The sequence below is a fragment of the Notechis scutatus genome, chromosome 1, assembly GCF_049901735.1.
Source record: "Notechis scutatus isolate UNSWTSFEM ecotype Mainland chromosome 1, rNotScu1.2, whole genome shotgun sequence".
In the NCBI taxonomy this organism is placed as follows: Eukaryota; Metazoa; Chordata; class Lepidosauria; order Squamata; family Elapidae; genus Notechis; species Notechis scutatus.
The window spans coordinates 158,100,931-158,114,106 of record NC_142009.1 but is presented as its reverse complement, the minus strand read 5'-3'; the positions used below and the strand labels follow the sequence as shown (position 1 = coordinate 158,114,106).

General features: G+C 37.8%; 1 long non-coding RNA gene across 1 annotated transcript in view; it reads left to right on the top strand.

Moving 5' to 3' along the window:
* LOC148133066 (uncharacterized) overlaps nt 1–13,176 on the top strand; it is a 117,128-nt gene that overhangs the window by 80,193 nt on the left and 23,759 nt on the right. The window contains exon 2 of the long non-coding RNA XR_015746424.1: nt 2,103–2,420. This is a non-coding gene — a long non-coding RNA (uncharacterized LOC148133066). The remainder of the gene's footprint in view (nt 1–2,102; nt 2,421–13,176) is intronic.

Sequence of the window (13,176 nt, the reverse complement as noted above, 5' to 3'; positions counted from 1 at the left end):
TCTAAACTGACTGCATATGAGTCTCTAGATACCCCCAAATATAGCCAATATATAAGTTGCATAGTTGTTGGCAGTCTGACAACAGTAAAGTCTCAAGGTCAACTCCAGTGTGCTTCCCTTGACCTAGAACATAATTTGGAGGGTCAGCTTTCCTGTTCTTTAATGACTAATGAATGTTGCAAGAAGAGTCTGGAAAATCAGTTCCTTTTAAAGTGAATGGAAAGGCTTTTAGGATTTAGGATTGATATTTATGAAATAATATAAAAAAATATTTCATGGTATATGTATATTCTACCCCTTAATGGTTTTCAAATGTAGACTAAAGCACTGGGAATGAGGAACAGGGAATAAAAATCAGAATTAACAAAATATACTCTTTATGTTGTAATAAAGAGAGATTAGCAATGCTGCAGCTGTATTTTGCAATCCTCCACTGAAAAGGACACAGTTTTGCTGCTGCCAGTATAATTGTTGCTGCCAACATCATTGTGGATACTCTAACACTGGAAGTTTTTAAGAAAAGCTTGGATAGCCTTTGTCCAAAATGGTATAGGGTTTCCTGCTTGTGCAGGGGTCGGACTAGAAAACCTCAAGGTCTCTTCCAACTCTGTTATTCTATTCAAAGCTTATCAAAGTGATTGCTTTTTGAAGGGAATCCTTTGGCAAATCATCCACATCATAAGTAAGAAACTTGTGTGTTTTTTAAAAAAGGCAAAGAGGTTACAGACTGATGAGTAATGAAAAGAAGTGTAAGACTGTTTTCCTAATTTGTTTCTTCATAGAATGAGAATCATAGAACAGGACCTGAATGAAAAACAGATGTGAAACATATTTTGGCATAGAAAGTAGAATATGAATATCCAGTATTTCTTAGCTAAGCAGCCATGTTACACTTTTACAAATCCTCACAGATTTAGGCAAACATTTAACAAACAAAACTAATAAAAAGTAAACTAACTCTACAATACTTCTGTCATATATATGGAGAAATCTCCTTTCCTTCATCTTTGTTTACATAAATTCAACTACTGCAGTTTCAGGAAAACTGACAATTAATCTTCTTCAAAGAATCCCACTTTGATTCATGCCGCCACCAAATCAATCCAAAATCATCCAGAACTGTTTGGGATTCCGCTGAATCTGATACGCACTCTTAATCATACTTTGAGAAAGAAGTGCTGCTGGTATTTTATTGTCTTCTACTCAAAAGAAAACAGTTTTTTGCCCACTGCCATCAAACTATTAGAATCTGAGTCATAGGTTCAGTTTTATATGGTGCTCAAAACCATATCCCAACCACATTGTCAGAAACAACACTACTTCAGTTCCTGAAAACAGTATGTCAGATTCTTGAGTGTACCTCTAAAGCTGGAGGTTGGTCTAACTAAAGTGTAGATTGCAATGGCTTCCTCAATATTCTTGCTAAATTTAATTTGATTTGGAAGCAGGTGCTACTGAATGAACCAATGACAATGGCCTCTTCTTAACTAGAGAGGTATGTATAACAAAATAAATAAGGTCCTGGAGCTTCTACCTGGTTGCAAAGTATTTCAGTCCATACAAGATTTTCTTAAGCCTCCTTACAGTTGAGCTGTCATTAGCACAGGATATTAGCAGCTTATGGGTGCAGTGACAATCTGCCCTAAAACTAAGCCTGTAGCCCAAAAAATATAATAATTTGCCACCTTGGAACCATCTAATAATTATTATAGAGCCTTCTCTCAAGCCAAATAGTTCCCCCATCTGCTTTGCTAGAACATAGGTTTACTACAACTCCTCTGAAAAGCATCCCTGGGCATGTCTTGTTGAAGTGTGAATTCTGTAGGGACCTTTGTGATATGGTTATTATGCTCCACTTAGTAAATTTTCCAGGTTACCCAGATGAATTCCATCTCATCTTTCACCTATCTCAGGGTGGGGAAGACCCTGACCCACTGAGCCCGACCCACTGAGATATCTCATGCTTCCCCACCCCATCCTGTCCCACTGGATCTCCACAGACACTGGGCCTCTGGAGATCCATTTACCCTTCAAAGATCTTGATCAAACAAGCTTTCTTGTCTCCAGCCTCTCTGCTAAGGTTTCTTTGTCTGATCCTTCAGGCCTCCTTCAGAAGATTGGGCTCCTTCGGGCCTCTGTTCGCTGCTTCAAAAGCTTTTGCAAAGAGAAGGAAGGTTTCAAGGAGCGCGCAATTGCTGCCCCGGGTGCTCCAAAAGCAGATCAGTTGTCCTGCACAGGCAGCCTCAGTGAGTCAGCCAAACCGAGCAAGGCATGCTCATCCCACCTTTGGAGCACTGGGAGCAGGCAAAGAAACCATGCTGCTGTGCCAACCCCATAGCAGAGAAGCTGAAGAGGAGACAACTTGTTTGAGGAAATTGAAGGAGTGGTCAGCCTGTTTTGGAACTCTGGATCTTCAATAGGTAAGTGAGTGATTGGTAATGGGGTGGGGAGGAGTTGGTGGGCTAGCATAACAGTGCCAGTGCCTGTTAGATCCCTGGAGGGAGGGGAATAGGCAGAGGGAATACTGCAGTATCTCTGTGGTTGTCCGTAACGGTGAATGATGTGGTTGACTCTGACTCTGTAGTTTCTTTCCCAAACCCCAAAAACTTTAACCTTAGACTGTCTACTATTGACCTCACCCCTTTCCTAAGAGAACTGTAGGGGGTGTGCGTAAGCGCACCAACATGCCTACTGTCCCTGTCCTATTGTTTCTTGTATTTTTCTTATATGTATCCATTTCATGAATTCATAACTGTTTATACTTATACCTATTATCTTGTAAGAAATAAATAAATAAATAAATAAATAAATAAATAAATAAATAAATAAATAAATAAATAAATAAATAAATAAATAAATAAATGACTGCTATGGTGCTGCAACATTCAAATCTTTGGGACTGTGTCCTAAGTACTTTTGGGGGGATCGTAACTTTGAACCACTGCTAAGTGATCTGTCGTAACCCGAGGACTATCTGCATTTTGATCGTGTTCCAAGTCTACAGGGCCTATGCTCGTCTTCTTAAGCTCTTGGAGTTTTTTCCTTCTTCTAACTTTTCAAGTCATAATTTTATAACAACTATTGCTATAATTCTGTAACAACAAGCCTGTCTAATTAGCAAAACTTAAAATCAAAGTTTCATTTTTTTCCACCTCAAACACAAAGTCCAAAAGTGGCTCCAAAGAGAAACAAAATTAATTGCATTCTTTTCTTTAATCAAAGCAGTCGATTTAGCCATCTCTGCTAACTCTATCAAATTTTTCAGCCGTTCGTCCATTGTGGGACCCAAAGTATCCTTCCATTTCTCTGCATAAGTATTCTTGCTGATGTCAATACATGTAATATCAAAGTTCTAATTTTTTTCAAGTTCCTTATCCATTAAGCCTAAAAGAAAAGTCTGTGATTTTATCTTTATATTCACTTTAAGAATCTTCTGTATTAAGATGTAAATCCTACTCTAATATTTTTTTGCTTTGCTGTCCACCATAAATGGTAAAAAGTTCCTTCTTTACCTTTACATTTCCAATAAGTATCTTTGTACATTCTTGACAATTTGTCCTGTGTTAGATACAAACAGTACATCATTTTATAAAAAAATTCTTTTAGAATATAAATTTAAAACCTTTTCTGTACATGTTTTCCCATTGTTCAAGCATTATGTTATATCCAAAATTCTTTGCTTATTGAATCATACAATGCTTTGCATATTTGTTCCTTTCAGATAAAAGAAAGATGGATTACAGATGGTAAAAGAAAGGGAAGGGGATATTTTCTTATTAGCAAACTATCCACTATTTGCATTATTAGTCATATTAATTGTCTAGGCACAGAAACATATGCTGAATCTGGATGCTTCATCAAAAGGACAAAAGGTTCAACTTAATGTAATGCAAACTCCAGCACTTACACACTTGCCTGCAGTGTTGCAACACACTGACAAAAGGGGCATTATAACAATTGTTTTTCTCACAAGACATCCATATTTAAACAGTTATTTGCAACTAAACAGGCAATGAGACTCTATGTGTATGCTGTGCATAAATTCTTGGTAGGGATGAATTAAAGCCTCAGGAAATGAAAGGACATGTTTGCAAAACCTGTCATTTCTCATAGACATATTATTGAGGGTTCTCTTCTTTCAACTGACCTTTACTACTACTCCACCTTCTCAGAGTAAAGATTTATATCAGCACCATTAATTGGTAGGAGAGTAGGAAATAATAATATTAACCTCAAAATGGGATGACTGAATTCTAATGCAGGGTGCATATGTAGAGGGGTACTGCACTGTGGGCTTTCAATTTCACACAGCGTTCCAACCAAATTCTCCATCTCAAATTCAGCACTCTGAGACAAAGTCCATCCAAATAAGAATTTATTAGAGAAGTCATATTGGCACATCTGGAGAAAACCCAGATCTGAATTCCCGCTTTTTCCGCTGCTGCACTAAAACCCACACTCAGCCCCTTACTGATGACCCTCAAGTCACACTCTCCAAACCATCTCCATTCTGAACTCCTGCCAAGTCCAGTCACTGCCCTCCAAACTCCAGAGACATGACCTTGAGCTCTGGTGAAAGAATGTTGTTGTGGCTATCCTCCCTTCTCACTACTCTCTCATTCCCACAGTTACCCATCCTCCCTTGTGGCAGCCCCAAATCTGAATCAAGATAGATCCGGGGCTGAAAGCCAACCACATCCATTCTGATGGATGATCTCTGCTAGAGAATAGAATAGAATAGAATAGAATAGAATAGAATAGAATAGAATAGAATAGAATAGAATAGAATAGAATAGAATAGAATAGAATAGAATAGAATAGAATAGAATAGAATTCTTTATTGGCCAAGTGTGATTGGACACACAAGCAATTTGTCTTGGTGCAAATGCTCTCAGTGTACATTAAAGAAAAGATACATTTGTCAAGAGTCAAGAATCATCAGGTACAACACTTAATAATAGTGATAGATAAGCAATAAGCGATCAAATCATACTAGGAAACAGTCAATATAAATCGTAAGAATACAAGCAACAAAGTTACAGTCATAGAGTCACAAGTGGGAGGGGATGGGTGATAAGGAGTGATGAGAAGATTAACAGTAATAGTAGTGTACACTTTGTAAATAGTTGAACAGTGTTCAGGGAAATATTTGTTTAGCAGAGTGATGGCGTTTGGGAAAAAACTGTCCTTGTGTCTAGTTGTTCTGGTGTGCAGTGCTCTGTAGTGTCACTTTTAGGGTAGGAGTTGAAACAGTTTGTGTCCAGGATGTGAGGGGGTCTGTAAATATTTTCACAGCCCTCTTTTTGACTCGTGCAATAGGTCCTCGATTGAAGGCAGGTTGGTAGTAATTGTTTTTTCTGCAGTCCTAATTATCCTCTGAAGTCTGTGTCTGTCCTGATGGGTTGCAGAACCAAACCAGACAGTTACAGAGGTGCAGATGACAGATTCAACAATTCCTCTGTAGAACTGTATCAGCAGCTCCTTGCTAATAGTAGAGCTAATAATAACTAACAGAGATCTAACAGAGATCTAGAGCTAATAGTAATTAACAAGTCTCTAGTGTAGATTACTCTTATGAAATGAATTAATGGAGAATTGAAGTATGACATGACTCTCTGGATTCACCTGTTTTCTTCAGCTGAAGAGCCACATACCTAATGACTTGTCAGTTACACGAGCCTCTCAGCTTCAGCTTTTCTCTTTTAAAAGGATCGATAAAACTGCAAAGCTTCTAACTGCCATGGGAGTGGCATATAATAACCGAATTCATATTGTAATCCTTCAGATAGTTAACAAAACTTCTTTTGTCTGCCAATTCACCCACAGGCTCATAAAAGTTGCATAACATACTAGGTCAAGAGCATTCTTGCTGCTATTTGTGCAGTAATTCCAAAGCTTTCTCCACCCATCATCACCCCTGCCCCTTCACTTTCTTTGTGACTATACAGATACATTCATGTGGTTTTCCCTGCAACATTTTTGAAATTGGCTGGCCTTGCCTTCTTCCTAGGGCTGAGAGAGAGTGATTGGCCCAGAGATCTCCCATTGGCTTCCATGATTAAGTGGGATTAGGACTAAACCTCCCCATTCCTGGTCCATCACTTCATCAAACTAGCTCTAAATCCCAATGCTACTTTGGAATTAGGATCTATTTTAGTTTCTTTTCACTCCAGTTTCCAGAGATGTTTCCATGTTCTGTCCTCACAGTAGGCTGGTCAGCAATTCATGCTTGCCCCAGCATAAGCAGAATCTACTTATCTTTTCAAAATAACAGGAATGCATGACATGATCAACGCTTCCCCAGTCTGCAGCAAATGTATCCTGAGGCTTGCTTTGCCTCAAAGCTAAATGTTTTCCACTTTGTGAAGGGAGAAGAGATGACAACCGGTAAATGTTAGTGAATGCCTCTGCTCCAATTGGCAAGTGTCACTAAGCAAGGACAACCCTTTCCTTTCAAATCCTTGGTCATTGGTCTCCACAGCTGCTTTATTTTCAGCAGTTAAATTGATTGCCCCATTCAGAAGAAATGCACTGAAGCGCTGAGCCATTAACTACCCAAATCAAACAAATTCACATCACCTGCCAGACGGTTAACTGAATTGGTTATGCATATAGCTTGATTCCATTCTCTTCTTCACACAGATGGTTACATATTGTCAAAGCAACCATTTACTTTTCTGTTTTAGATATATTTTTTCAAAAACTTAATAGTATTACCAAGTTAAAACATTAAAGCGAAGTTATATACAAATACAACAACCAGCTTTACAATTAAAGTTCCTTTCTTGCTTTCTTCTAGCTTTGACTCCTAATCTCTGCTACAGCCCATTATCATAGGAGGGTTTTGGGAGTTCAAGTAACAAAATTTTGCTGATTTGAATTCAGACAGAAACAAGTTTTCTTACTACACTATTTCTTTTCTTGCTATCAGCTTTTAACCTGGTGTTATGGGTCTGTTGATAGCCTTTGTGGGCATCGTAAATAGAAAAATAGCAGAAATGCATTCATGATGCACATACATTTGTTTCTGGTGTAAATTGCCATAATTAAATTAAATCCCCAGATTTCTGTAGGCCATATTCAGTTCTAATATATAGAAGGAAGCTCTTCCCCTCAGAAAAAAAAATTGTATGACAGGAGCAGTAGTGGTATTTTAGGATCAATGGTCCATCTCAGGAAAGTGAAACCAGTTATTTAGGCATTTTTGTAAACTCCTGGGAGGAAACAGGGAGCTATATTCAGGGAAATAGATAACAGCTAGATAAAAAATAAACCTGTCTAGTTCACCTAATTCTTGAAAACATTCAGTGGATACTTAGAGTTTGAAACCTGGTTGTTCTAATGAACTTTCAGAACTGTCTACAAGATTGCCCTGCCTCCTAAACAAATATTAAATACATATATCTAATATATACTGCAAAGGAGAACATTTGCAACAAGTTCATGATTATTGTGCCCATACTACTCCTATTGCATAGACTGAACAACTGTTAGAGAGCTGCTCTGGGCTGATAAGAACATTCTTCCTACACTTCACAGAAGTAGAGAAGGCATTGCTTCTAAAACAGACTTCACCTACTTTGACATGTGGGGAGAATAGCCCTGAATGGCTAGACTGAATGGCATTTGGACAGGTGTAGTTTCATTTTCTGTAACTTCTTTTTCCAAGATAAAAGCTAAATTGCTATGCTTTCAGTCTTACCAAATATGTAATTCTGAAAGAAGAAGAAAAAATGATTGAAAACTTATTATAGGGTGTTCTTACCAAAAGCAATGAGCAGAAAAATCCATGGAACAACTGTGGCTTGGAAACTATCTGAAGCCTGTGATAATGGGAGAGTTTTATTTTTATGAAATTTGAATTTAGCCTATATGCCAATGAAGATGTAACATATTAGAAAATAGGAAACAATTACCAGACTAGGGATAAGGGAGAAATGGAAAAATTGTACAGGAAGGATTCAGAAGCTCAGAGTTTGTGGAAGGCTATGAAACATTCAAGTTTAGTTCAAGTTTAAGCTTATTTATGAAAACTTCCCCCACTTTTTTCATGAGGGATCCTATGAACCATTTCTTCCCATTTGAATCTGGCTGGCCTACTTGAAAGGGGATCTTCCAGATTCCTTTGGTTCATGAGGTGAAAGCAGTTGGGGCTAGAACATCTATCTGGTAGGGCCTTGACTTCCTGGAATGGTTCTCTCCATGCTTCAGCTTGCCCTGACTGTAATCCCACTTTGGAAAGAAATTAAAAGGTGGAGCTCTCACCTCACAATCAGGAGGCTGTGAGTTCAGTCCTAGGTAGAGGCTAATATTTGGAATAGACTCTCCTACTTGAGCAGGGTGTTGGACTAGATGACCTCCAAGATCCCTTCCAACTGTGCTATTCGAAGACTTGTTTCTCTAATATGTGGCTTTTCCAACTGGAAATTAGCATCTATACTTCTTATCAAACGGGCAGGGGACTCATTTAGATGTTATAGTTGTTTTATGAATTATAACAATGGTGACTTTTTTAGAATTTGTTTTATAAAGAAGATGTGAAGTTATGATCACATTGAAACTATGCAAATATGTAAGCAAACAAGTAAACAAGGCGAGAGAGGGAAGGGGGGAGAAAGAGAGAGAGAGAGAGAAAGGGAGAGAGAGAGATTTTAACATGAGAAGGGTAACAAGGAAGTACTTTCTGTTTTCCTAGTGCACATGCTGCATAACACTGAAGGTGTCTTGGGAGTTCCATAATATACATCAGTTGTAGTTATTTCATATGACCAGAAATGTACATTTGGACATGTGCAAACCCCAGGATTGGTGTAGAACTTTAAAACTCTGACTTAAAGTCTGTAACAGAAAACTCTTAGTGACAGGCCTACTTTTCCTATAAATTTGACCCAAATGAATCTGGCACCAAAAAGAGTTGTGGGTGGGTTTAAAGAACACAACTTTGTGTTTGTGAATAAACATTAATGTGAACAAACTAAACAGCTGTCAGTCTTTCTTATCTCTCTACAGAGGGCCAAAGGGAGGGGAAAAAGCCACCCTGATGAAAGCAACTCTGAACACAGAAATTCCTTCCCAGCTCTGTTGGTCATAGCTAACGTTTGTAAAAAGAAATGTACTTTGAAACAATAGGTTGCTTCAGTGAAAACTGAAGCTGGGAATCCAAACTGCCTCCTTTCTCAATGAGGACATAGCTGGTTAAGTTTTCTGATGGTATTTGAACAACAGAAAAAGATGCCTCTGGGATTACATCTTCTTTCTAACATCTGCTTTACTTTTGAATTTTCATTTTATGTATTGAAAAGCATATATTATATAATTAAGACAAGATTGCAGTGTTATTAATTAGGATGAAAAATGGGAAGATGTCAGAATATGTCATTTTGTTCCATCAAATGTTGGTGTGTGTTTTTCAATATATGTTGAAATATTTATTGTATTCACAGATTGTATTTTGCTACTGTTTGCATTTTTGCCTAGTTTAGAGTTTTGTATGTAACCAAGGTAGATTTTTAAAAACATAGCTACCCATAATATATATTCTTTAAATGTAACCACCCCAGTAAGTTTTTAAATTTATTTTTTTCCAAAATACATATTTGGGAAGCATAAACAAGCAGGGGAATAAAAGATGCTAGGTAGTTTCATTCATTGTTGGAGTTTGTGCCATACAGAGGTATTTCTTTCATATTATTTTAATATGTTCACACATATTATCTGACTGTATTCTTTGTAACAATATTTTAAAATAAATCATTATTATTGGTTGAAATCAATGTTATTGGCTCAAAATGCAGTGGCCCGCATGGTTTTGTGTAGTCCTTGGTGTATACATGTGTCACCTCTCCTCAGGGAGCTGCATTGGTTGCCGATTTGCTTCCAGGTGCAATTCAAGGTGCTGGTTGTCACCCTTAATGCCCTTCATGGCTTGGGACCAGGTTATCCGAGGGACTGTCTCTTGTCGTTCACATGCAGTGGGTCTGGGGAACTCAGAATGAGGTGGAGCCTGTTGTGAACTAAAGAAATGTAATTAATAAAGATTCATTTGCATAGCAGGATCGTAATCCTGCACTTCCTATTGGCCCATATAATGGCAAGTTATGATTGGTTCATTCCGAGCAATCTGACTGGCTGTTGGCGGGCTGCGCCAAGATTCAAACGCTATAATGCTATCCATTGGTTATCTGGATAGCAGCTTACTCTATAAAAGAGTGACTGCTAGCCGAGGGTTTTTGTCTCTGTTATGCTTGAGAATAAAGAGCTGAAGTTCAAGGTTTACAGTCTGGTCTCCGTTCATTAAACCCATGCCTCAAACATAACAGAGCCCATTGTTGTGGTTTGCCGGCAGCAGGTGCAGATGGCTGAGGTCTCAGAAAGCGAGGACTCAGATGAGGGGCCTGCATGTGATGCAGGGATGAGGCCAGGACCATCAGGGAATGAAATGCAGCCTTCAGAGATTGTGGAGGCTGGCAGCAGTGATGCAGAGGACCCCGAGGAGCCTGTACCCAGTGCGCATGCATGCAGGGCTGCTTGTAGGGAAGAGCAGTTGCAGCAGCATGGGCAACTCAGGAGTAAGGCTGCAAGGTAATGACCCCTCCCTCAAGAGATAAAAGCCAGCTGAGAGACCGGAGTTCTTTGCAGGAAGCAAAGAAGTTCTTGCACTTCAAGCCTTGTGGACATTAGGACTATCCTGGTTTGTGTTGGAGACTTTTCTTTTGGAATATTTCTTGGCAACTTTAATCTAATGTTCTTGGCAGACTTCCACAACCTTGGCAAGGCTCGTTCTTATCAGAGACAATTGAAACAGCCTTTTAACCACGAATGAATGGAATTCATAGATAAGCATTAAAAGGTTTTGCTGTTACCTCTGTTTGGTGTTTGTTTCCTTGGAACAAGGTTTGGATCAGAACATCCATCAAATGCCTTATTTGACTGTCTATTGTCTTGGGGGTGAGGGTATACTGTATTTTTATTGTTTGTAAGCCACCCAGAGGTGGTGTGAATTAGTAAGCAGCTATATATATTTTCTAAATAAACAAATATCCCTTAAAAAGTAAAGACTTCCTTGGCAGCACTTTCCAAATTTTGCTGATCCAGAACTTAAGCCAGCTTGACAAAGGGATGTTTTGTTTGTTTGCTTGTGCCTTCATATCAGTGTTGACTCCTGACGACCATCTGGACAAGTCCCTGTAGTTTTCTGGGTGAGGTTTTTCAGAAGTGGTTTGCCTTTGCCTTCTTCTTAGGGCTGAGAGAGAGTGAGTAGCCCAAGGTCACCCAGCTGGCTTTATCTCTAAGGTGGGACTAGAATTCATAGTCTCCTAGTTTCTAGCCTTACTAAATACTTGCCAATACTTGCCAGATGGAAACCATCTGAGAATTCCAGTGCAATTGGCTAGACTGGGAATAAAATAAATTTCCCAGGAAGAAAACATTCCTAGATGCACCCATGCTTCTGAAATCAGCACAAATTAAATCAGTTGTCTCCTTCTGAGGCTTTACGGTCAATATAAACATTGAACAGTTTTTGTCAGCCACCAGTTTACTCAATTTCTTACTATTGTAAGGGTAAATATCTTTGAACATTATTCAAAAAGCTAGACAAATTAATTTAAATAAAGAATAAAGTGACACATTGACATTTTACTTCAATTTAATATTATTTGAATTAAAAACAAATAGTTTAAGATTGTAACTTAAAGTAATTTTAGCTGAATTGTTCCATCTTTTTCTATGGCTTTTTCCCTCTTTAATGTTTGAGAAACAGCATGGTTTGATTTTAAATATTTTTTAAATTTTTACCCTTACATCCTTAGTAATTTGGTTTTTTAATTTATCAAACAAAAGGACACTTGAATCAGAACAAATTTTTCTGCGTGACTGAAATTTCAGGAAAAAAATCATTTTATTGAAACTGCAAGAAGTGCAACACATACAGGCAAGGACATAAGGCGGAAGAAACAGCAGTGTGTATTGCAACATTAACACAAACTCCAAGCCTTCTATATATGGATTGAGAAGTTGCATACACAGAACTAAGACACAGAAGAAACCTAAGAAACAGAAATTTTTTCTTTGTTATTCTAATGGACTTTCCAGCTTCTATGGACATGCTTATCTATGGGCAGCCCAAAATAACCAAGCAACATTACCAGATCACAGGCATGCTTAATCAGTAACCATATCCAATCCAAAGGCACTACAGTTCATGTTCTATAAGTGATGTAGGTGTGTGGGAGTGTACATTTTGCTTCTTATTTTTAAAAGTCTGTGTTGAACAATGAGTAAAAGCTATTCTACATATTGCTGATATGTCACCAGGCATTGTGACTTCATCCAGAGAGAAATTAATTCACTCCTCAAGGCAATTGTATTATTCAGGAGGGCTTCTGCAAGTAATGATAAAATGATAAGAAGATAAAGTTGCATTTAGGCGGTGTACAAATATGCCACAAAATGAATCAAAATTTCCCCTGTGGCATTAAGTCAACTTCCTCCACATGACAGGGATATTATTTGCCAAATTCAATGCTGATTGGGTACATTGTCTTGTTTCCTCATAATTCAACAAGGCTGTCTGCCTTTTATAGAATTCTTAAAAGTCACTCAGTTCACTGTTCTATTCTTGATTTATTAAACATCCACAGGCATGCCTAATCTTAATAAACAAATTCAGAAACTATTTCAGAGGGAGTAGAATTCTTTAATGAACTGCCAGTATTCAACAGAACTATATTTCTATAAATAAAATAAATTCTATGGGATATTTGAAAAGCCGAGTCATATTTTGGAATCAGGTGATACACGTGCTAGCACATTCTTCAGTCCATCAAAACTGTTAACATAAAGATGTTAGTCTTTCAGATTATAGCTTTTGCCACAATATATTAATATGGTGCTACTTACCCTCTAGATAGAAACTGCTAGAGCTAATATTATATCTGAGACCCCTTGTTTCAATTTTATAAACTGTTTGCTGTTCTATACACACCTGGCAAGAAGATCTTCTATTTTCTTTCTTTGGTACAGAACTAGGAATCATTTCTAAAACAAATCCATTATGGCTATAATAAAAACCACATTGTGATACAAAAGTCCCAAATGAAAATAATATTCCGTTCTGTACATATAATATTTCAATTTATACAAAGGTGTCATTGTCTCAGAAATTAAGCCATACAT